This window comes from Lissotriton vulgaris, chromosome 2_1 (assembly GCF_964263255.1).
Source record: "Lissotriton vulgaris chromosome 2_1, aLisVul1.2, whole genome shotgun sequence".
Taxonomy (NCBI): Eukaryota; Metazoa; Chordata; class Amphibia; order Caudata; family Salamandridae; genus Lissotriton; species Lissotriton vulgaris.
Genome location: NC_141687.1, coordinates 1,347,598,504 through 1,347,618,016, shown reverse-complemented (window position 1 = coordinate 1,347,618,016; position 19,513 = coordinate 1,347,598,504). Strand labels below are relative to the sequence as shown.

The following is a 19,513-nucleotide window of genomic DNA, read 5'->3' as shown; positions in this document are numbered from 1 at the left end:
CGAACAGGCGCCATATCCGAACAGGCACTGTGTCCCAATTCGGATCCCAGGTGGGGACAAAACCATCCGGGAACCGGGGCAGAGGCGGAACCAACGGCATCCACTGCGGCGCCGTAGGCGGATATGAGGGTGGCGCTGGGGCCAGAGCCGGCAGCGCAGGACCTTGTGGCACCATGGCCAGAGCCAACGGCACAGGATCCTGCGGCGGCTGGCGGCGCCGGGGTCGGAACCCCATGTGGAGTCGATGATCCTACACGGGGCCGACGGTGCACCGGCGGGAGCCTAAGGCCTAAACAGGCGGGCCATGGCAGCAAGAATCTCTTGCATCTGTGGGGGACTCGCCGACAGACCCGGTTAAGATGGGTAGGCTGTGGAACTCCCAGGCTCAGAAGGAGCCCTGTCACTTGGAGCCCGAGGAGGTGAAGGTGGCCCCACAAGCCTTCTCTAGAGCGGCCCTTGGACCACGAATGGCGCTGGAACGAGTGCCGAACTTCAAGCAACTTCCGGCGCAGCTAGCTCAAGTCCTTCGGGGCCATGGCAGACAGTCCAGACAGGACCGAGAGTCGTGGTCGTGCTCCAGGCAGTAGAGACAAACGTCGTGGGGGTGTGCCACCAACATATTGCGACGGCAGGCCCTGCAGGACTTGAAGCTAGGCATGCTAAGCGCACCAGAGAAGACCAACAAGAGACAAAAGCCCCAAAAAAGATAGTAAATATGTGACTAAGGTACCTGCTCTAACCGGATCTGCGCTTACTGGTGCGGAAAAAGAAAGAACTGACGTCAGTGTGCATGGGTGGCGCCTAAGTAGTATGTGACGTCATCTCGGTGCTTACGATGCCAGCGACAGATGCGGAGCCTCACGACGCCACCTACTGACGCGCAGAGGTACTGCTAACGAAAACTTTCCAGATCCAGTCTGACGCCTGGGGATATTCTAAGGTAAGAAGTCTATCACTAACTAATGTCTCTTACAGATACATCGTTACACAAGTAGTAACTTGTGCTTTTGACCATAACCCGCTTCAACTCCAACTAGGTGGGGGGGGGGGGGGGGGGTCAGGGTCACGACCTCCAGTCGCTATGGGGTATTTGCAACCTGCCATGTTAGAGGTCCAAGCTTTCGGATAAGAGAAACATTAGGTTATATTTCATTGCTTTGCATTTAATTGGGGCTCAGCCACCTCCAGGCAATAGAATGGAGGTTGTTGAAAGTAATGGTAAGAGGTCAGTTCATTCGCGCAGTAGTAGGTGCCAGAGTAGGGCTGCATAGAGACTTGTTGCAGACTGAGTCCTCACTTGGGACTCTGGAGATGACTGCAGACCTGAACCAGAGGAGCTGCTGGCCCTGTCGAAGGCCTTAAATTGCCACACCTAACTGGTAGAGCAGTTACGCTGCCTGAACTTCAGAGCCTACCAGGCGAAAATACATGATGAAGGGGACAAATCATGCCCCCTACCAGCTTAGCTGTTGTGCACTGTAAAACCTGTATCACCCATCACTATGATCGGAGTGACCTCGACACACATAACTAGCCAAGCGGTAATACATTTGGCTTGCACCCCCTCCCCCCAACCCCATTTACCTGCCAGCCACATATTCATGATTTTCTCAATGGGAATGCATTGCCTGTATGGAACCCCTGGAAAATGAGGAGCTCAACGCCCTGGTCTCCATCCATCCAGGTAATCACAGGAGCCAGCAGAGGCACAGCCACTCATGAAACCCCAGGACTCCACTGATTACCCTTTGTGTTCTACAGAGCCTATGAAACCCTCTTGGCCCCAGAGCTTTTAGAACTATACCAGGCTGCTCTTACAGAGGGCCGACGTCCGCTTTCACTCCGTAAATCAATACTATTATCCCTCCCCAAGCCTGATAAAGACCCATTGAAGGTCACCTCATACCATCCATTATCAATGCTCTGAAAAGACTGTCTGCCGGCTGGAACACCTGCTCTGCCTGGTGCACCTGGACCAAAATGGCTTTATTCTGGGTAGATCCATCACCCTCAATGTCCGCAGACAACACACGGTAATGGAACTTGCCCCAGCCCAGCGGCCACTCACTGCCTGATTAGTGTTAGAATTAGAAAACACATTTGACACGGTGGACAGGGGATATCTGTTCTCCATTCTGACCTCGATGGGCATAACTAGCAGGCTCCTGCGACTCCACAGACTCTTTTGCACATAGCCCACATCCCTCGTTCACAGTGAGCAGAGGGAGCCGGAAGTGATGTCCCTGGTCTCCGCTCCTCTTTGCCCTGGCGAGGGAGCCTCTGGCTCAGCAGCTCTTCCAACAGGGCAGCAAATGGGGTATACCACAGAGTGGGGGAAAAGCATATTCTTTGTGTATGCTGATGGTGTCTTCATTTATGTCCGAGATACCGGTTACAGTATCTCAGGAATAGCAGAGCTACTATTGGAGTTTCACCTGGCCTCAGGACTGGAAGTTAACTGGGCCAAATCTAAAGTATTCCCGATTCTTGTGCCCTGCCCACCACAACACCTGACCGTAGGTACATGCCTCCTTCACTGGGAACGCCACTTGTTCCACTGCCTAGGCATTCACATACCTCATAGATGGAAATCTCATCAGAGCCATCTCCTCCCTATACCCCAGATATCATTTTGGAGCACCCTCCCACTCACAGTCCAAGGGAGAGTGTACCTGTCATCTCTCACACCACCCCCCCCCCCCCCCACATAAATCACATCTGTTCCCCATAATCGTTATCGAGTCCCCAACCCAAAGCACTATCCTCTGTACTCAGACTACTGATTCTCTACAACCAACTGCTGGATCCATATCTCATGATGCCACCCCTAATCTTATCCCATGATGATCTTCTTTGCTGATACTTTATCCTCTCTGACCTTCTTTCTAATTAAATTGAAGTATTATCCAATGTTGTCTCGCAACGCTTACCCTCGATGGCCACACACAAAGGCGGCTCACCCCAGTATCCTTGTCCTGCTTGTCCTACTTCGACGATGATTTTGTCGTAAACTCGTCCAAGTGCAACAGATAATCTAGTCCAGTAGAACTGGTATCCCCTGGATGATGGCCTTATCGACCTAATTAAAAGGATAAAGCTGCAAAGTACTCAGTAAACAAACTCAAATCAAGTTGTTAACCACTCCCCTTAGCTATTAATTGTAGCCACAGACTCCCATGTCACCCATCCAGGGAAAAAGATTTTTCCAGCAATGTTCTGGCACACATTGAGTAAAGTACAGCGGCTATATACAAACAGACATATACATCATGTTGTGGTATGCTATGCAATTGCCGATCCGCAGTCAAACACTGCCTCAGACACTAGTATACACCATAACTTAGACACATTTGTACTGTCAAACTTCATTCATTAAAACCTCCAACAACATCCTTGATCTTTCTTCCCTCACATTACTCAATTGTGTGATGTGATCCTGAAGACCGACAGTGATGGACAAACACTGATCCACAGAAACACTTAAGTGCAGACTTCTTCCCTGAGAAGCTTCCGCTCCTTTCCAGTGTCTTTCCCTGGGAATCTCTGCATCTAGAGCACCTAGCACCTCATCTGAGTGTATGTCATTTACAACATCCAAGTGAAATCAACAATTTGTCGAAGAATGTTTGAAATAAATGTTGTCTCGACTGAATCTCAGGCGCCGCCATCTTCTTCAAACTTGTGAAGCTGTTCTCTTCTTTTCCTTTGTGACAACAGCCTCTGCCGAAACTGCTAGCAGGCTGCTCACCTTGAATGTTCCACTCTCAATTTGATCTTATTGAAGGCCTCATCTATAACTGCGGACGCCCCCCCAGTTCCAGTGATGTCAGTTCACATTATTGTTATACACAGTTTGGTTTACCCTATCCTCCTTATCCCTCACCCTGGCTCAACATCAATCTCCTGATAGAAGAATAAGATAAATATATTCAAAACCTGATACATGACCATATTCCAGATAGCAGTAAAATCCCACACCTTCTTTCCCTTGGTTCTCAAAGGATTATTATGCTGCAATAAAACATCTGAGACTTCTTGAGAAAATGTGGAGACAGGAACAGAAAACTAACCAAGCTCAGGGATGCTAGAAGAAAGTACAAAATGAATATTTTCCCACTCCTTTCTGGTCTCCCACAATCTCATAATCACCCCTTAGAACAGCACTTCATTCAGTCACCTGCTTTGTCACAGTAAATTTGACAAATTACTCTGATCCTGCACTTCCTACAATGACTCCTATTCAAGCAAGAAGTCCATTTTCTGTAGTAGGGGATCTCTGTGTATAGTCATAATCTAGTGAATAGTCCCGCCCATGTGCGTGGACCCCGGAGCAATCAAAAATAATCTCTTACAGTGTCAAAAAATGCAGAAATGCATAGACACTTAAGAGAAAATTTTAAGACATATAATGCAGCCCCCAACAGGCTACACTGTCCAGTACTTCAGCTAGAAATTCCACCAAAAAATCCACAAAACAGCAAAGCCTGTCCAGATTTTCATTTTCTTCAGTACAAACCCCTCTGGGAGATAGAGAGGAAGACCTGGACAGACAAGCCCCATAGGCTGCCAATATGTGTCTCAGAATAGGGTACTGTGCCTTTAAGAGAACTTTCCAGAACTTCACAGTATCCCAGAATGCCTTGCAGGTCTCTCTTACTTTCAGTTCTTTTTTCCGGCTCCTGCAAGCAGGACCCTGGAGCATTGAGCTCTCCCTTTTCAAGGGTTTTGTTGGTGTTTTTGCACTAAAATCGTTTTTTGTGTACTTTATTTGTACCTTAAAGCTTTCTTCTTGACTTGTAGCACCCCTTGGTCGAAATAATGCCTGCATTATTTGATAAATGCCCGGAGTGCTCCAGGAAGAAGGCCAAGACAGATCCCCATGAGGTCTGTATTCTCTGCCTTCCCTCTTCCCACATCCCTGAAGAGTGTGAGATCTGCCAGGGTTTCTCTGGCAGGACCCTGAAAGACAGAAAGAAAATCAGGCTTCAGGGTCTAGAAGAGAGGAGACAGAAGACGCAAGGTGGGTCTGGAGGGGCTTCTTCTGCCCATGCTGAGGCCCCTGGGGGGCTCCCCGGGGGCAGGAAGCCCAGCACACGTCCCCATTCTCCGTCTGGGTCGGTGGCACCCTCCAAGACGTCGAGAGAGAAGTCCAAGGCCAGCTCCCCTTCTCCCCAGGGCTCTGGGTCGAGAACATGTCGACCGTCGACGTCGAGGGACCTACATAGGCGGACGTGGAGACGGTGTCGCTGTCTTCGGCGTCGATGTCGAGCATTCGGCGTCGACAGGAACGGCTTCGACAGGACCGACGTCGACAGGATCGGCGTCGACGCACGCCGCCGAGGCAATACCGTCGATCGCCTTCCAGAAAGGCTTCATCGTCGTCGAGGGGACCCTCGTCGTCGAGTCCGCCGTCGACGCAGAAGCACTCGCCGGCGAGACGGAGGCGTGCCCCGTCGAGGCGAAGGAGATCGTCGTCAAGGTCGACGTCGAGACGCCACACGACGACGTCGAGGCGGTCGCCGTCGAGACGCAAGCGGTCGCCGTCAAGGCACAGGAGATCGTCGTCGAGATGGTCCGGGTCAACGTCGAGACACGCGAGTCGCTCGACGCCGAAGAGGAAGAGACGGTCGACGCCGAAGGGCCGTTCGACGTCGAGGGACCGGCGGTCGACTCCTGAACACCGGTCAAAGGTGCCGGATGCCCGTACTAAGCGCCCTGAGACTGTGGGGGGGGCTCCCCTCAGCCCAGGAAGGATGGTGGGTCACCGGGATCGGTGCACTCGGAGGTTTATACTCCACAGAAGTCCATAACACCTCCTCCTCCGTTGCCTAGAGGGCCGCGTCCGAGGATGACTACACCTCCTCCGTTGCCTCCTCTACCTGAGAAGCCTCCACCGGTTCCACCAAGGTCGGCCTCGTTACCTCACCTTCCCACCCCTCCCAAGAAGACTCCTAAGTCTAAAGAACCGCGTAAGCCCAAGTCGGCCACCCCGGACAGGCCGGTGGACCGGCCGAAGCCCAGGAGGTCGAAGTCTCGCTCCAGACGGAGAGAACGATCGAGGAGCAGGCGCAGGTCCTCCACTCGTTCCACACGGCGCCATAGGAGGCATAGATCCAGGACGGATACATCTTCCAGGACTCGCTCCTATTCCCCTACTCTGTCCGATTCCCCGGACACTAGGGTGTCCCCTATCGATGACATCGGTACTTTCCAGGATGTTCTCCTGAGGGGGGCCGCGAAGTTGGGTATCACGGTGACGGCTCCTACACCTACGACGTCCGTGATATTCGAGACTTTACACAAAAAGAGCCTGTCTCGCCCTCTTTTGCCCTTGGTCCCGGGACTGGTTGAACCGGCACAAGAATTATTTCTTACGCCTGCGGTGGTTAGGGCCGCCCCTTCTAGGCTTTTGAAGAAATACAGGGCACCGGACTCTGACCCTGCCTTCCTGAGGATGGACCCAGTCCCCGACTCAGTGATCGTTACGGCAGCCAGAAAACAACACTCTACCTCCCCATCCTCCACCGTGCCCCCGGACAAGGAGAGCCGCTGGATTGATTCGGCGGGAAGGAAAGCATGCGGGACCTCTTCCACCACAATGAAGGCCTCCAGCGACTCGGCATTACTGGGACGATATGACCGGGCGCTTTGGGATTCCATGGAACAGTTCGCGGACCTTGTGCCGCGCGACAGGAAGGAGGACTTTATGGAAATCGTCAAGGAAGGGATGCTGGTTTCGAACCAGGCCATCAGTGCCGCGGCGGATATTTCCTTGTTGGCGGCGCATGGCTACTGCCACGGTATCAACCAGCGCCGCCATGCATGGCTCAGGCTCACGTCTCTCAAGCCCGAGGCGCAACAGCGTGTGGCCAACCTGCCGTTTTCCGGGGACAAGCTCTTCGGAAAACACGCAGATGACGAGATGGCCCGGATGAAGGCCGAGGCAGAAACCCTGACGGCAGTGGGCTTGGAAAAGCCCAAGGACAAGAAACCATACCGCCAGTTCCAACGGCGGTTCGGTGCGCAAGGGAAAGGTAGAGGACAGTCTTCGGGACAACAGCAGCAGCAGCAACAGCAGCAGTTCCGGAGACCTTTCCAAAAACGTCAGAGGGGTAGAGGTGGACAGCAGCCCTCTACCACGACCAAGGGCCCGGCCGGGTCTCGACCCTGAGCGGTTACTTCCCCGTCATCCGTTACCCACTCCGGTGGATGGAAGCGTTCAATTTTTCCTGGCAGAGTGGAGAAAAATTACTCAGGACAAGTGGGTGCTGAATATTGTTTGCAATGGATACAGTCTTCGGTTCATCAGCCCTCCTCCAGCGATCCCTCCGGTCAGCTTGCAGTATCAGCTGCGCGAGCTCCAGGCGGAGGCCGATATCCTGTTAAGGAAAAGGGCGATAGAAGACGTACCTCTGTCTCAAAGAGGAAGAGGTCTGTACTCTCGGTTCTTTCTGGTTCGCAAAAAGGACAAGAACGAGTTCAGGCCCATTCTGGACTTACGGCAGGCAAACAAGTGGATTCGCAGAGAAAAGTTTCTCATGCTGTTGTTGCATCAGATTTATCCTCAGTTGCAACAGGGGGACTGGCTTTGTGCCATAGACCTACAAGATGCGTACTTCCACGTGCCCATCGCGCACAAGCACAGGAAGTTTCTGCGATTTCAAGTCGGCGCCAATCATTACCAATACACGGTGCTGCCTTTCGGACTGAAGTCTGCACCCAGGACATTCTCGAAGTGCATGGCAGTGGTAGCGGCACACCTACGGAAAGGCAAGGTGTTTGTCTACCCGTACCTGGACGATTGGTTGATCAAGGCCTCCTCCTTCTCAGAAGCTCAGGCAGACTTCCAGAAGACGTGCGTTCTCTTGAACAAGCTGGGGTTGCACATCAACATGTCCAAGTCTGTCCCGATCCCGGTCCAGTGCATCCAGTACTTGGGAGCCTCTATCAATACGCTGTCAGCAAGCGTGTCTCCTTCGGAGGAGCGACGGAGATCGATCCTTCGGAAGGCTCAGGCTCTTATGACCGCTCCATCTACAACAGTGAGGACGGTGTCTTCTCTACTGGGGTCGATGGCCTCTTGTATCTTCCTCACTCCTCACGCACGGCTACCAGTAGCGGTGGGTGACATTTGAAAGTGGTGGGGCGCAAAGTAATTAGCATCCAGCACCGTAGGGAGCGAGCGCAGCGAGCGAGCCGGAACCCCAAAAGGGGGGTTTGTGGGGATAACCCCCCCCCAAGAAAATTTTGAAAAAAAAGAAGACAAATCGTGCATTTTCAAGCAAATTTGAGAAAGCAGGAAGGTTAATAAAGCCATTGTGAAAGTGCAGTTATTACATTAATAGATGGCATAACATAGGTAGCTGCTTATTCAGTATAACCACAGAGCTTCATACATTCCGTCCTATTACGCTCAGGTGCTGAATTCAGACTATAAGACTTTCATGAAAATCTCAGCTCTAAGAGTAGAAGAAGTTGCACAGCAGTTGGGAAACAGCCTTCACAAGCATTGGGAAAATGAGAGGCAATTACTTGAAAGCAAACTGAAAGCAATGCATCAAGTAGTAACTTAAAGCAATGCATCCAGCAAAACTGTGCATGCAGTCAACCATACAAAAGTAAACTAAAGCAAGTGTGAACCTGTGAACCTTCACTTTGAAAGCAGGGTGCTAGTCAACAGGCCAGTCACATACATTTAAACTGAAGAAGAGTACACCTCAGCATGCAGGCACCAACATAAAAGCACCAAGCAAGTCAAACAGTTTAATGAAAGAAAAATGAAAGCAATACATCCAGCAAACTAGACAGTGACTCAAAAAGTAAACTGAAGCAAGTGCACACTGAAAGGAATGCGCAGTCATTAGTCAGACATTCACATAAAAGCAACTTACCAAGACACCCAATCAATTACATGGGAAAAAACTTGAGCCAATGCATCCAGAAAACCAGACCAGCACACCAAAGCATCCCACCACTGATAGGATGGCAGCTGTGCTCTTAGGGTCACCCCTCAGTTTTTTGGCAGGGTTGAGCACCCCCCACTTTTATGCCCTGTGTGTCTGAAGGGGAGACAGGCAAAAGGGGTCATAATGGGACATCTGGCACAGCCACTTTGTAATCGAGGTCACCCACCCAGCTCAAGACTGAGTTACAGGCTGATCCTAAATCTTTAAACAACCACAAGGGTCTCCAGCTAGTTGGTTCTTGAGCCAAGAGTCCTCAGCTCACTGGGAGTCTTTACATCGCGCCTGAGATGACATGACAATGTCCCTTAATCCGGAGCAACTGTGGGGACTGGTCTGGGTCTGGATCTGACTTGGTACGAGCAGGATACAAAAAGTAATGGGTAGGTGGTAATCCACTTCAAGTGAAGGAGCTGTAAGGAACCTAAGCGCACTGGTGTTGATACCACTAACAGGGCAGCTCTGGCTTTCTCAGGGTGGGTGTCAGCTGTGTGATGAAACCAGCATGTGAAGCCGCTCCTCAAGAAGCCTTCACTTGATCCTGGCCTCTTGAAGAATTTTAGACCCATTTCCCTGCTTCCTGCACCTGCCAAAATCTTAGAAGCACACCTGAATTGCCATTTATCTTCCTTCCTTGAAGCTTCGGAGTACTTGGACACTACCCAACATGGATTCCGAAAACATCATAGCACAGAATCTGCTCTCACCTTTGTAGTCAATAACATCCGACGCAAAGTTGATGCTGGACAAACTACTGTTCTCGTGCTATTGGACCTCACAGCCGCATTCGACACCCTGTCTCCTGCCATCTTAACATCGCAGCTTAGGGAGGCAGGTGTCTCTGGTTCGGCCCTGAGCCTCCTCAACTCCATTCTTCTTGATAGGGAACAGAGAGTGATGCTCGGCAACCACCTCTCCCCAGCAAAGTCTTTGCAATGTGGGGTGCCACAGGGGTCGGCATTAAGTCCGACCCTGTTCAACATCTACGTGGCCCCCCTTGCTAGACTTGTAAGATCGCAGGGGATGGAGGTGGTATCATACGCCGATGACACCCAGATTATGGTTTCACTCACTCAGTCCTCCATCATAACATCTGCCTCTAGCTTCAGATCCTGTATGCAACATGTTGCGGACTGGATGGTTACCAACTCCCTGAAGCTAAATGTTGACAAGACTGAGGTCTTGGTCTTTGGGAAGGACCAAGATGTTTGGTCGAGTGAGTGGTGGCCTTCCTCTCTTGGCATCTGCCCCACTCCCTCCCAATCTGCCAGAAACCTGGGTGTGGTGTTCGACACTTCACTCTCGATGTCCCTACAGGTGAATCGGACTATTGCGACCTGTTGGGGCGTGATCAAGACGCTCAATAGAATTCGCAGCTACCTGTCCCTTCAAGCACGCAAGCAGATTGCAGTCGCCCTTGTTGGTTCCAGACTAGATTACTGCAACTCTCTCTACATGGGATCCAACAAGGGCCACATACACCGGCTGCAAATCGTGCAGAATGCTGCTGCACGTTTTGTCCTGGATCTCCCTAGGGCTTCCTCTGCTACTGCTGCGAGGAGAGACCTTCATTGGCTGCCTATTCAGCACAGAATTTACTTTAAAATTCTGTGTCTGACCTACAGAGCTCTCGAGGACGGACCTAAAGGCGCTATTAGCTCCCTGCTTACCCGTTACCATCCTACAAGGTGTCTTCGCTCTTCGGGACTACTCCAACTCGTTGTCCCTCGTTTCAAGCTCACCAGGTGGGGAGCTAGGGCTTTCTCCGTCGCTGCCCCCCAGCTCTGGAACATCTTGCCGATGGAGATCAAGACTCTACCCTCTCTAGTGCTGTTTAAAAAGGCCTTAAAAACGTGGTGCTTTTCTAGAGCCTACACAGGCTGAGCTGCAGGGTTATTGTTATGAGCTGGATTTGGAAGTAGGCGCCTTGATGCCCATTGGGCTAAGTTTGCGCTCGATAAGATCCCTTTATTATTATTATTATTATTACCTCAAACAAACTAAAACCAATGCACTCATCAAGACAAGGATTTACATGAAATCAAATAGAAAACCACCATCAAGCCAGGTAGTCACCTAAAGGCAAATTGAAGTGACTGCACACTATGGGAAGTGCACTTCACCAGCCAGCCTATTACACTAAAGGAAAATAAAAGCAATGCTCCCAGTAAACAAGACAACATAAATTGAAAATGTTTCCCCGCAGGACCAACAGTCACGAAAAGTAAAGAAACAGAACAAAGTCAGAGGCACTCCAGGAATCCAGGTAGTCACACAAAATCATAACTGATTGAGCAAACTGTGTACTGAAAACTATTGCAAATAAGACAATTATATCAGAACAAACTAGTCACAGGAAAACAAACGCATGCACCCATCAAGCCGTGCATCACAAGTCAGCAAACTGAATCCAATTAAACCAGCAATACTTGGTGTCACCCAAAAGCAAAGTATAAAGTGCACTTCAGCACCCGAGATGCAATATGTACACACAAGGTAGTGGCACTCTTACCTGCAATAGGCGTACTTTTTGCCCTGGACGGTTTTCGGGGAGTCGTTGGAAGCGGGGGAATGCTGCAGGAAGTAGTTCATGCGGGCTTTCCAATCTTTCAAACTAAAAAGGAAGAATAAAAAGGCACGTTAAAAACATGTCCCTCTTGGCAAAAGCGAAACAAGTGTGACAACGAACTACAGTAAGCATGCACAAAGAATGACAGGGGTCACAGTGGGGGATGGGCATGCACAAGATCACATGGCGCGGCTGCAGCGCTGGAAGCAGCGTGCATCTAATTTTCACACACCCACTCGCGCTCTCAGACACCCCAGACTTTTCTAGTCGATTCCAGAGCCAAGTATGCGGCACAAGCTCGAAAGAACCACCACAATCCCGGAAGTGACCTTTACATCAAGGTGCGGTGAAGGCGTCTCAAAGTAAAGCTGATAATCGCTTTTCTGCATTCTACATATCATCGCGTATTTACAGACGTTTGTGTTAACCCTTTGTTCGGCTCATTTATCGGGCACTGATGGGATTTTGGGAAGGAAGGCAATGTACCCAGATGTGGGTATCGGTCGCAAAAGATATACTCGCACCCCCTTAGTAAAAAAAGGAAATCTTCCTAAGTACAGAAGAACGAACCTCTTAGTCAGCCCTTTGGGGCGCTTCAAATCGATCTGCACTTGCATATTTCTGCAGCAGATGTATTAACCCGCGGAGCTAAATAAAAGGGGATTTCACACCAATTTAAGTGCACTGGCGAGAAAAAAAACACCTTTCTGTTACAATGTTCTTTAGGACGACTTTGGAAATCATACAAATTCTGCTTTTCGCAGTCAACGACTAATCAATTCCATTATCATTTTAATTACATAAAAATAACTAGTTATACAGCTGCCATCGAATGCCGGGGTAGCCTAGCCAACAAGGATGCTACATTGAGGACGGTAGTCGGAACAACTGGATACTTGCAGTGTAGCGCGCCAATGAATGGCCAGGGGTAGTAGGCGCTATATAAATGCAATTCCCAGTTTCCCTCGTAATACAATAGGTACTATCCTGGGATTCGGCAGAACTCCCTTCCCATCCAAAACTGTTTAATATACATTTGCAACAGAGGTCAACTGACAGCAAACATGACGTACATATAAAAACTGCGCAGACAGGGCTTACAGACAACTCTCGCCAGCAGTTCTGCAAACAAGAACACACCACACCAAGCCCAGACTACTGCATGTGATCACTTTCAGATGCTGGTAACATTCCTACTCCCATGGGTCCCGCTGCCCCTGTTCCTTTAACCCCACTGCAAGCAAGACCCACCTCCTGCCTCACAACACATGGATTTGATCAACCTCATCGCTGGTACACACATCTGCAAATTTATTTTTGCACTGCCATGTTGAAAGGCCCTGAAACGCTCTACCATAAAAATGTTGGGTATGGGGTGCGGTAGCTACAACAGCATGATGTGTGCTGAGAAGGTTCAATGGAAGAGACACAGTAACATGTACTTGGCATATAACTCGAGTCGGCACGTAACTCAAAGCACATCAACATATACATTTACAGTTCTGTGCACATTGAGATAGATATGCCCCAAATCACATAATGTCAAAATGGAATCTGGACCCATGTCTTGCTCAACCCAGCAGCTTTGTAGTCGCATCAAGTCGGGGCAATGGCATGACCTGGAAGTCCGTACCCTCGCACCCGGTATTAGCGTTGCCAATATTCTGCAAATCTTTGATAACTCTAAGCCACCAGCTAGCAGCACATTTGTTAAGGTCAGCTGTTTTCATTTGGCCGCTTTAATAGGGTTTGAGTAAACGTTGACCTGTAGCAGCGGACACGAGGACTCGCGCAAACGGCTATTGAGGGGAGCATGTGGTTTTCACCTTTAAGGAGGTGAAGCACAAGCATGCCTACAGAATGGTGGCTTAATCACCTGGTGTAAGAGGAAAGTGCTTTGAGGCATTCGGATCAAAGACATTTTTGTAAACGTATCATCTGTGTACGTTCAAAATGCCAGCTTTTATCTATGAGCAGACATAATCACTTATTCTTTAAAGTCAAATTAATATTTTTTCACTCCCCTGAGATGTTGGTCATATTATAAACATGGACATACCACAGTGTAGAAGAAACCTATTTTTTCAGTGTAATAACCATAATTTCCTTTTAATAAAGCGCTTCATACCGCCCTTGTGCTGTTTCTAAGCCGCTGTAAATACCAGCTGTTGCCATTACCCAGTTTAGTAATACTGTATTACTCACGTAATTTTTGTGCAACTAAAAGCAAACTGTATGTTGTCAAACAACCTTATGTACTAAAATTTGCTCACATGCCCTATGGTAATTGTTGGGATTGGTAGAAAGAAATGATTTTTAAACCATGATTTAAAACCTGTGTTGTTATTTCTGCTGTCATTTCAATCATCATGTATCAGACATAAAATGCAGTGACCGAGGAAGCGGATTGATTTTACAGTGTGCTTTCCTCCACCCGTCCTAACATGTCGGTAATGGAAGATCCTCACGTGGGCTCCAGATAACCATGTTTTATCGCTGCAGAGAGCAGGCAGGATGATGGCTGCCTGAACCCCAGCCGGATCAATAGCCAGCAGACAGGTCATCGAACGGGTGGAAGGCTGAGTCAGCCTTGCAGGTTTGAAATCATGCCATCCAAATCATCTCATCTCAGCAGCAGTCTTTTATTCACCAAGCAGCCCGTGTACAACAGGCGCTACATAGGGTAGAAAGTTCTTATCCAAAGAACTGCCTCGCAACAACGGACATCAGGAATATCTGTAAATGTTGGCAACGAAGGTGACTGTGGACAGTACGAACAAAACAGGCTCCAGACAAACTGACCACCAATCCCAACAAGCAGACACACGAGCTACGAAGCGTCTTGTAACACACTGTTTGCTACCTCGCACATTTTGTTTGCTTTAGATACTTGCACCCGGCCACCATTGCCTGTCACTTTCATTTCTCCTGTAATGCTCCGATTGCTACCTCATGTATTTTGGTCGCTCACTAGTGTCACTTTTGATCCATGTAACTTAATGTTTGCTTTTATATTTTGTTACTCGTGTATCATTGAGGTATTTTGCACTGAAAAGCTGCCTTTTGTGAGTACTAAAGTGTGCTTTGCATCAAGGGGGCATTACAGGAGCTTTACTTTGGCAGATCAGTGCCAACACCTACCCAGTCAGATAAATGGCTTTTATTTACAACTAAAAAAGCCTCCCGGCTCGGTGGTCAAAGGCAAAAATGAGTTCATTTGAGGAAAAAAAAGGAAAAAAACACGCACTGCATGTGCCCTGCACACATCCACGGAGTGCTTGGCTGGCATCTGCATCTCTACAGGAAGGTAACGTTTCTATTGGTAATCCTGTTCTGGACAGGCACACACACACCTCTGCATTGGTCCTTTTGTGAAGCGCTCTGACACCTTCGGGTAAAGTCCGCGCTATATAAAATTGCATAAATAAATACATTTAAAAAGCCGGGTCAGCGCCAAAGCGATGGTGCATGCAGGGAGCAGTTCTTCATCATCACCTGCCGGACACTTACATGGAACCTAGTCATTATTACCGTCTAGCCTTTGCGAGCATCAATACCATCCTTTCCTGTTTTATTGCGTTTCAGAGTAAAATAGAGAGAGGCGCAGCCGTATTTTTTTTTGCTGAGCACAGGGAATTTGTGGCACGACGTGTTCATTTATTGACGCTTAGTTGTGTGACCTTTTCCGTCTCCAGTGGCTGACTGACATAGAGGGCCGGCGTCTTCTGAACTATGGGATTCTAATGAATAGGAGGGCCGAGCAGATAATGTGTCTAAATGCTGCAGATTAAAAACAATAACGGGAGAAAGGTTCCCAAAGTTTTCTTACCGCGGCGCCGACATCCTCGCAGTGCGTGCGTCAGACAGTGTGTGTGCCACCCCCAAGCGCAGCATCCAATGGGATGCTGCACCGGTGGACCAGGCAATCTTGATTGGCTAGCGTGGCATATTTTCTGCTCGCCCTGTCGCCCTCTGTAAACCCGGGCTGTGGCAGGCGAACAGCACCCCTGGGTCCCGCTGGGGATCTTACAGTGCGCATGCTTGGGAAAGTGTTCAACTTTCCCAAGCATGCGCACTATAAGTTCCCCAGCGGGACTGCCCACTACGGTCTGCTGCAGCCTGAGTGTCTGTCACTGAAGCTGCAGCAGGCCACCCCCCCCTGCACATTCGAGGCGGCTGATTGTTCAAGCCAATGTCTTTTAATTAGATAGGCTGGCGGCCGCGATGCGTCCATGGTGGCTGGTGGGGCTACGCCCCTACGCCCCAATGGACGCACCGCTGCTGACGGCTACACATGAGACCTCTGCAGGAGTGCTTGGAGGACCAATGGGACCAGAGGAGAGGATCTTGGGACGACAAGATACGACTGTCTCTGCAGGCTCTTCAGTCTCTGAAGTGGTGGTGTTCAGCGGAGAATCTCCTCAGAGGGGTTCCCTTCCACAAGGACATCCCTACTCAGACGATCGTGACGGATGCTTCTCTCCAGGGCTGGGGAGCGCATTCGGGAGACTTACAGATCCACGGCACGTGGTCTCAGACGGAGTCCACGTATCACATCAATTTCCTGGAACTCAGGGCTGTTCACTTGGCGCTGAAGGCCTTTCATCCGTCCTTCCGGACCAACTCTCTGCTTGTACAGACGGACAATACGACCACGATGTATTACCTCAACAAGCAGGGGGGGTCGAGATCGCGCACCCTGTCTCAGGAGGCGCAGACGATCTGGCACTGGCTTCTGGCAAGAGGATTGACGATCACGGCTACCCATCTGCCAGGTGTGCAAAATGTTCAGGCGGACGCACTGAGCAGGCTGATTCAGGAAAACCACGAGTGGGTCATAAACGACGACGTACTAGGGGAAGTCTTCGCAAGGTGGGGGACTCCAGACATAGATCTGTTCGCCACCGCCGAAAACAACAAATGCCGAGACTTCGCCTCCAGGTACTACCAGCAAGGGACGCCGGGGAATGCACTCTGGATCAACTGGTCGAACAGCTTTGTTTACGCTTTTCCGCCCATTCCCCTGATTCCAGCGGTGCTCATCAAGCTGTCCCGGTCCAGGGCACGGATGATCCTGATTGCCCCGGAATGGCCCAGACAGTGGTGGTTCACGGACCTCCTACACCGGTCCCTCCTTCCGCACATTCGGTTGCCTTGCAGGCCGGACCTTCTCACGAAGTTCGGGGGGCAGATGGTGCACCCCAACCTCTCGTCCTTGAGTTTGGCGGCATGGCTCCTGAGGTAGTGCAATATGGACATTTGAATCTACCTGAAGATTGTATGGACATACTGAAGGAGTCTAAGAGGCCCTCCACTCTAACGTCCTACGCTTACAAGTGGAAGAGGTTTTGTATCTGGTGTGTGTCCAGGAACTTGGATCCTACGACGTGCAAGGAAGATGTCATACTTCCCTACCTTCTACATTTGGCGCGATCTGGCCTTAATGTTCATTCTATTAGGGTTCATCTCGCTGCATTGACTGCCTACAGGAAAAGCCCTTCACAGACTTCCTTCTTTCAGATCCCTGTGATCAAAGACTTTTTGGAAGGCTTGAAGAAAGTGTTCCCTCCTGTCAGGCTTCCATCGCCTTCATGGGAATTGAATGTGGTGCTGTCCGGTTTGATGAAGGAGCCTTTTGAACCCATTCATAAGGCTTCGTTGCAGCACCTGTCCTGGAAGGCGGCGTTCCTCGTGGCCATTACATCAGCCCGCAGGGTGAGTGAAATTCAGGCGTTGTGTTGTAATGAACCTTATACTGTATTTCATGCTACAAAGGTTGTTATGCGAACTCACCCTTAATTTCTTCCCAAGGTTGTTTCTGACTTTCATGTCAATCAAACCATTACTTTACCTACGTTTTTTCAGGATCCTTCATCTCCAGCGGAAAGGTCGTTACATTCCCTGGATGTTAGGAGGGTGTTGAAATTTTACCTGGATAAGACTAAAGGTATTCGTAGGTCGGACCAATTGTTTATCAATTATGGATCGGTCAGGACGGGTCTTGCGACCTCTAAGCAATCCATCTCTAGGTGGATTGTGTCCTGCATACAACTGTTACCAGAAAGCTAATAAGACCTTAGGAGGTAAGCCTAAGGCTCATTCCACCAGGGGCAAAGCTGCCACGACAGCCTTGCTCCGTAATGTGCCGATTGCAGAAATTTGCAAGGCCGCCACTTGGAAGTCAGTTCATACCTTTACTAAGCATTACTGTCTGGATGCTGATGCCAGAGCAGATGCTCAGGTGGGACAGGCTTCGCTGCGGAATTTGTTCGCGCAATAGTGGTGTTGGTTCTCTTTTCTCCACCGCCGCTTTGGTGTGGGGATGGGCCTGCCATTCTATTCACTAGATTATGACTATACACAGAGATCCCCTACTACAGAAGGAGTAGTTTCTTTTCTGTAACTCCAGTTCTGTAGTAGGGGTATCTCTGTTAAAGTCATAAGCGCCCGCCCTCCTCCCCGGTGGAGAGAGATATTCATGCGAGAAATGCTACAGGTCTGGCGTGTTACGCCTTCAAAAAGAACTGAAAGTAAGAGAGACCTGCAAGGCATTCTGGGATACTGTGAAGTTCTGGAAAGTTCTCTTAAAGGCACAGTACCCTATTCTGAGACACATAATGGCAGCCTATGGGGCTTGTCTGTCCAGGTCTTCCTCTCTATCTCCCAGAGGGGTTTGTACTGAAGAAAATGAAAATCTGGACAGGCTTTGCTGTTTTGTGGATTTTTTGGTGGAATTTCTAGCTGAAGTACTGGACAGTGTAGCCTGTTGGGGGCTGCATTATATGTCTTAAAATTTTCTCTTAAGTGTCTATGCATTTCTGCATTTTTTGACACTGTAAGAGATTATTTTTGATTGCTCCGGGGTCCACGCACATGGGCGGGACTATCCACTAGATTATGACTATAACAGAGATACCCCTACTACAGAACTGGAGTTACAGAAAAGAAACTACTCCTAATATGGCATGCATCACTCGCAAAGCTCTTCACAACTCTTGTTGCCACTATCTGACTGGAAAGTTGAAAATCTCTTGCACCCAGCAGGGTTTGCGGAATGCGCAATCCTTTCTCCTCGAGCCTCTGACATTCAAGCACAAACACTATATGAATAAGACTTTTCTTTGGCAGTGCGACAAGGAGTTTGAACTTATTCGCTCCAGCCTTATGCACTACAATGAATCATGTGACCTTCAAAAAGGAACTGATTATCCTATTGGTTTTTTGACATCCTTAAATTATGGTAACCTGTCCTCCAGGGTTTGTCTTATCTGTTTGACTGGAGCGTTTTTTCTGTTCTCTTGAGTCTTAAACAATCTTTCTATAATGTTGCTATTTATTTGTATGACTAACTGCATTCTTGTAAACTGCTCTTATGCCCATTGGCTATGTTCGTACTTTAAAAAATCTCAAATAATTATGAGACAGCAGATTTTTAGGTTGAGGCCTACCAGACAGGGCAGAAAGGCTTGGGGACATTCTGAAAGCTGCTCTGGAAATGCTTTCCACCTATTGCTTACCATTGGCTTTAGTTTGTAACTCACATTCTGATGGATACATCTGCCAGTGGATTCTTCACCTTGTGAATATCCCCTGCGTCAGCAAAATGTGGAAAATTATTTCGTTGCTCGTCACGTCGTCGTGGACGTCACAGAAGCACGGCATCGCGCGCGGCTCCGCTGACCTCACTGAATCCATAAAAGGACCCCGTCGGCGTGATGACATCAGTTCCCTTTTTTCCGCGTTGTCGACATTAACGTTTTTTTCTTGGGATCAACAGTAGCTCGTGTGTTACTTTGTTACTGTTACTTTTATGCCGGCTGCGCCTTCCTGGAATTTACCGGCGTCGAAGACCTCGACCATCTTCTCCGGCTCCGGTTCAGTCTCGACCTCGAACATTCCAGACCGTGCCTCCGGATCCGAGGCCAGCGCCGGCTCCATCGGAGTCTGTTGTAGCTACATCGATGCCGATCCCGAGGATGAG

General features: G+C 49.4%; 1 protein-coding gene across 1 annotated transcript in view; it reads left to right on the top strand.

Annotated features, from left to right (window-relative positions):
• EPB41L5 (erythrocyte membrane protein band 4.1 like 5) overlaps positions 1-19,513 on the top strand; it is a 1,452,967-nt gene that overhangs the window by 1,169,316 nt on the left and 264,138 nt on the right. The window lies entirely within an intron of this gene.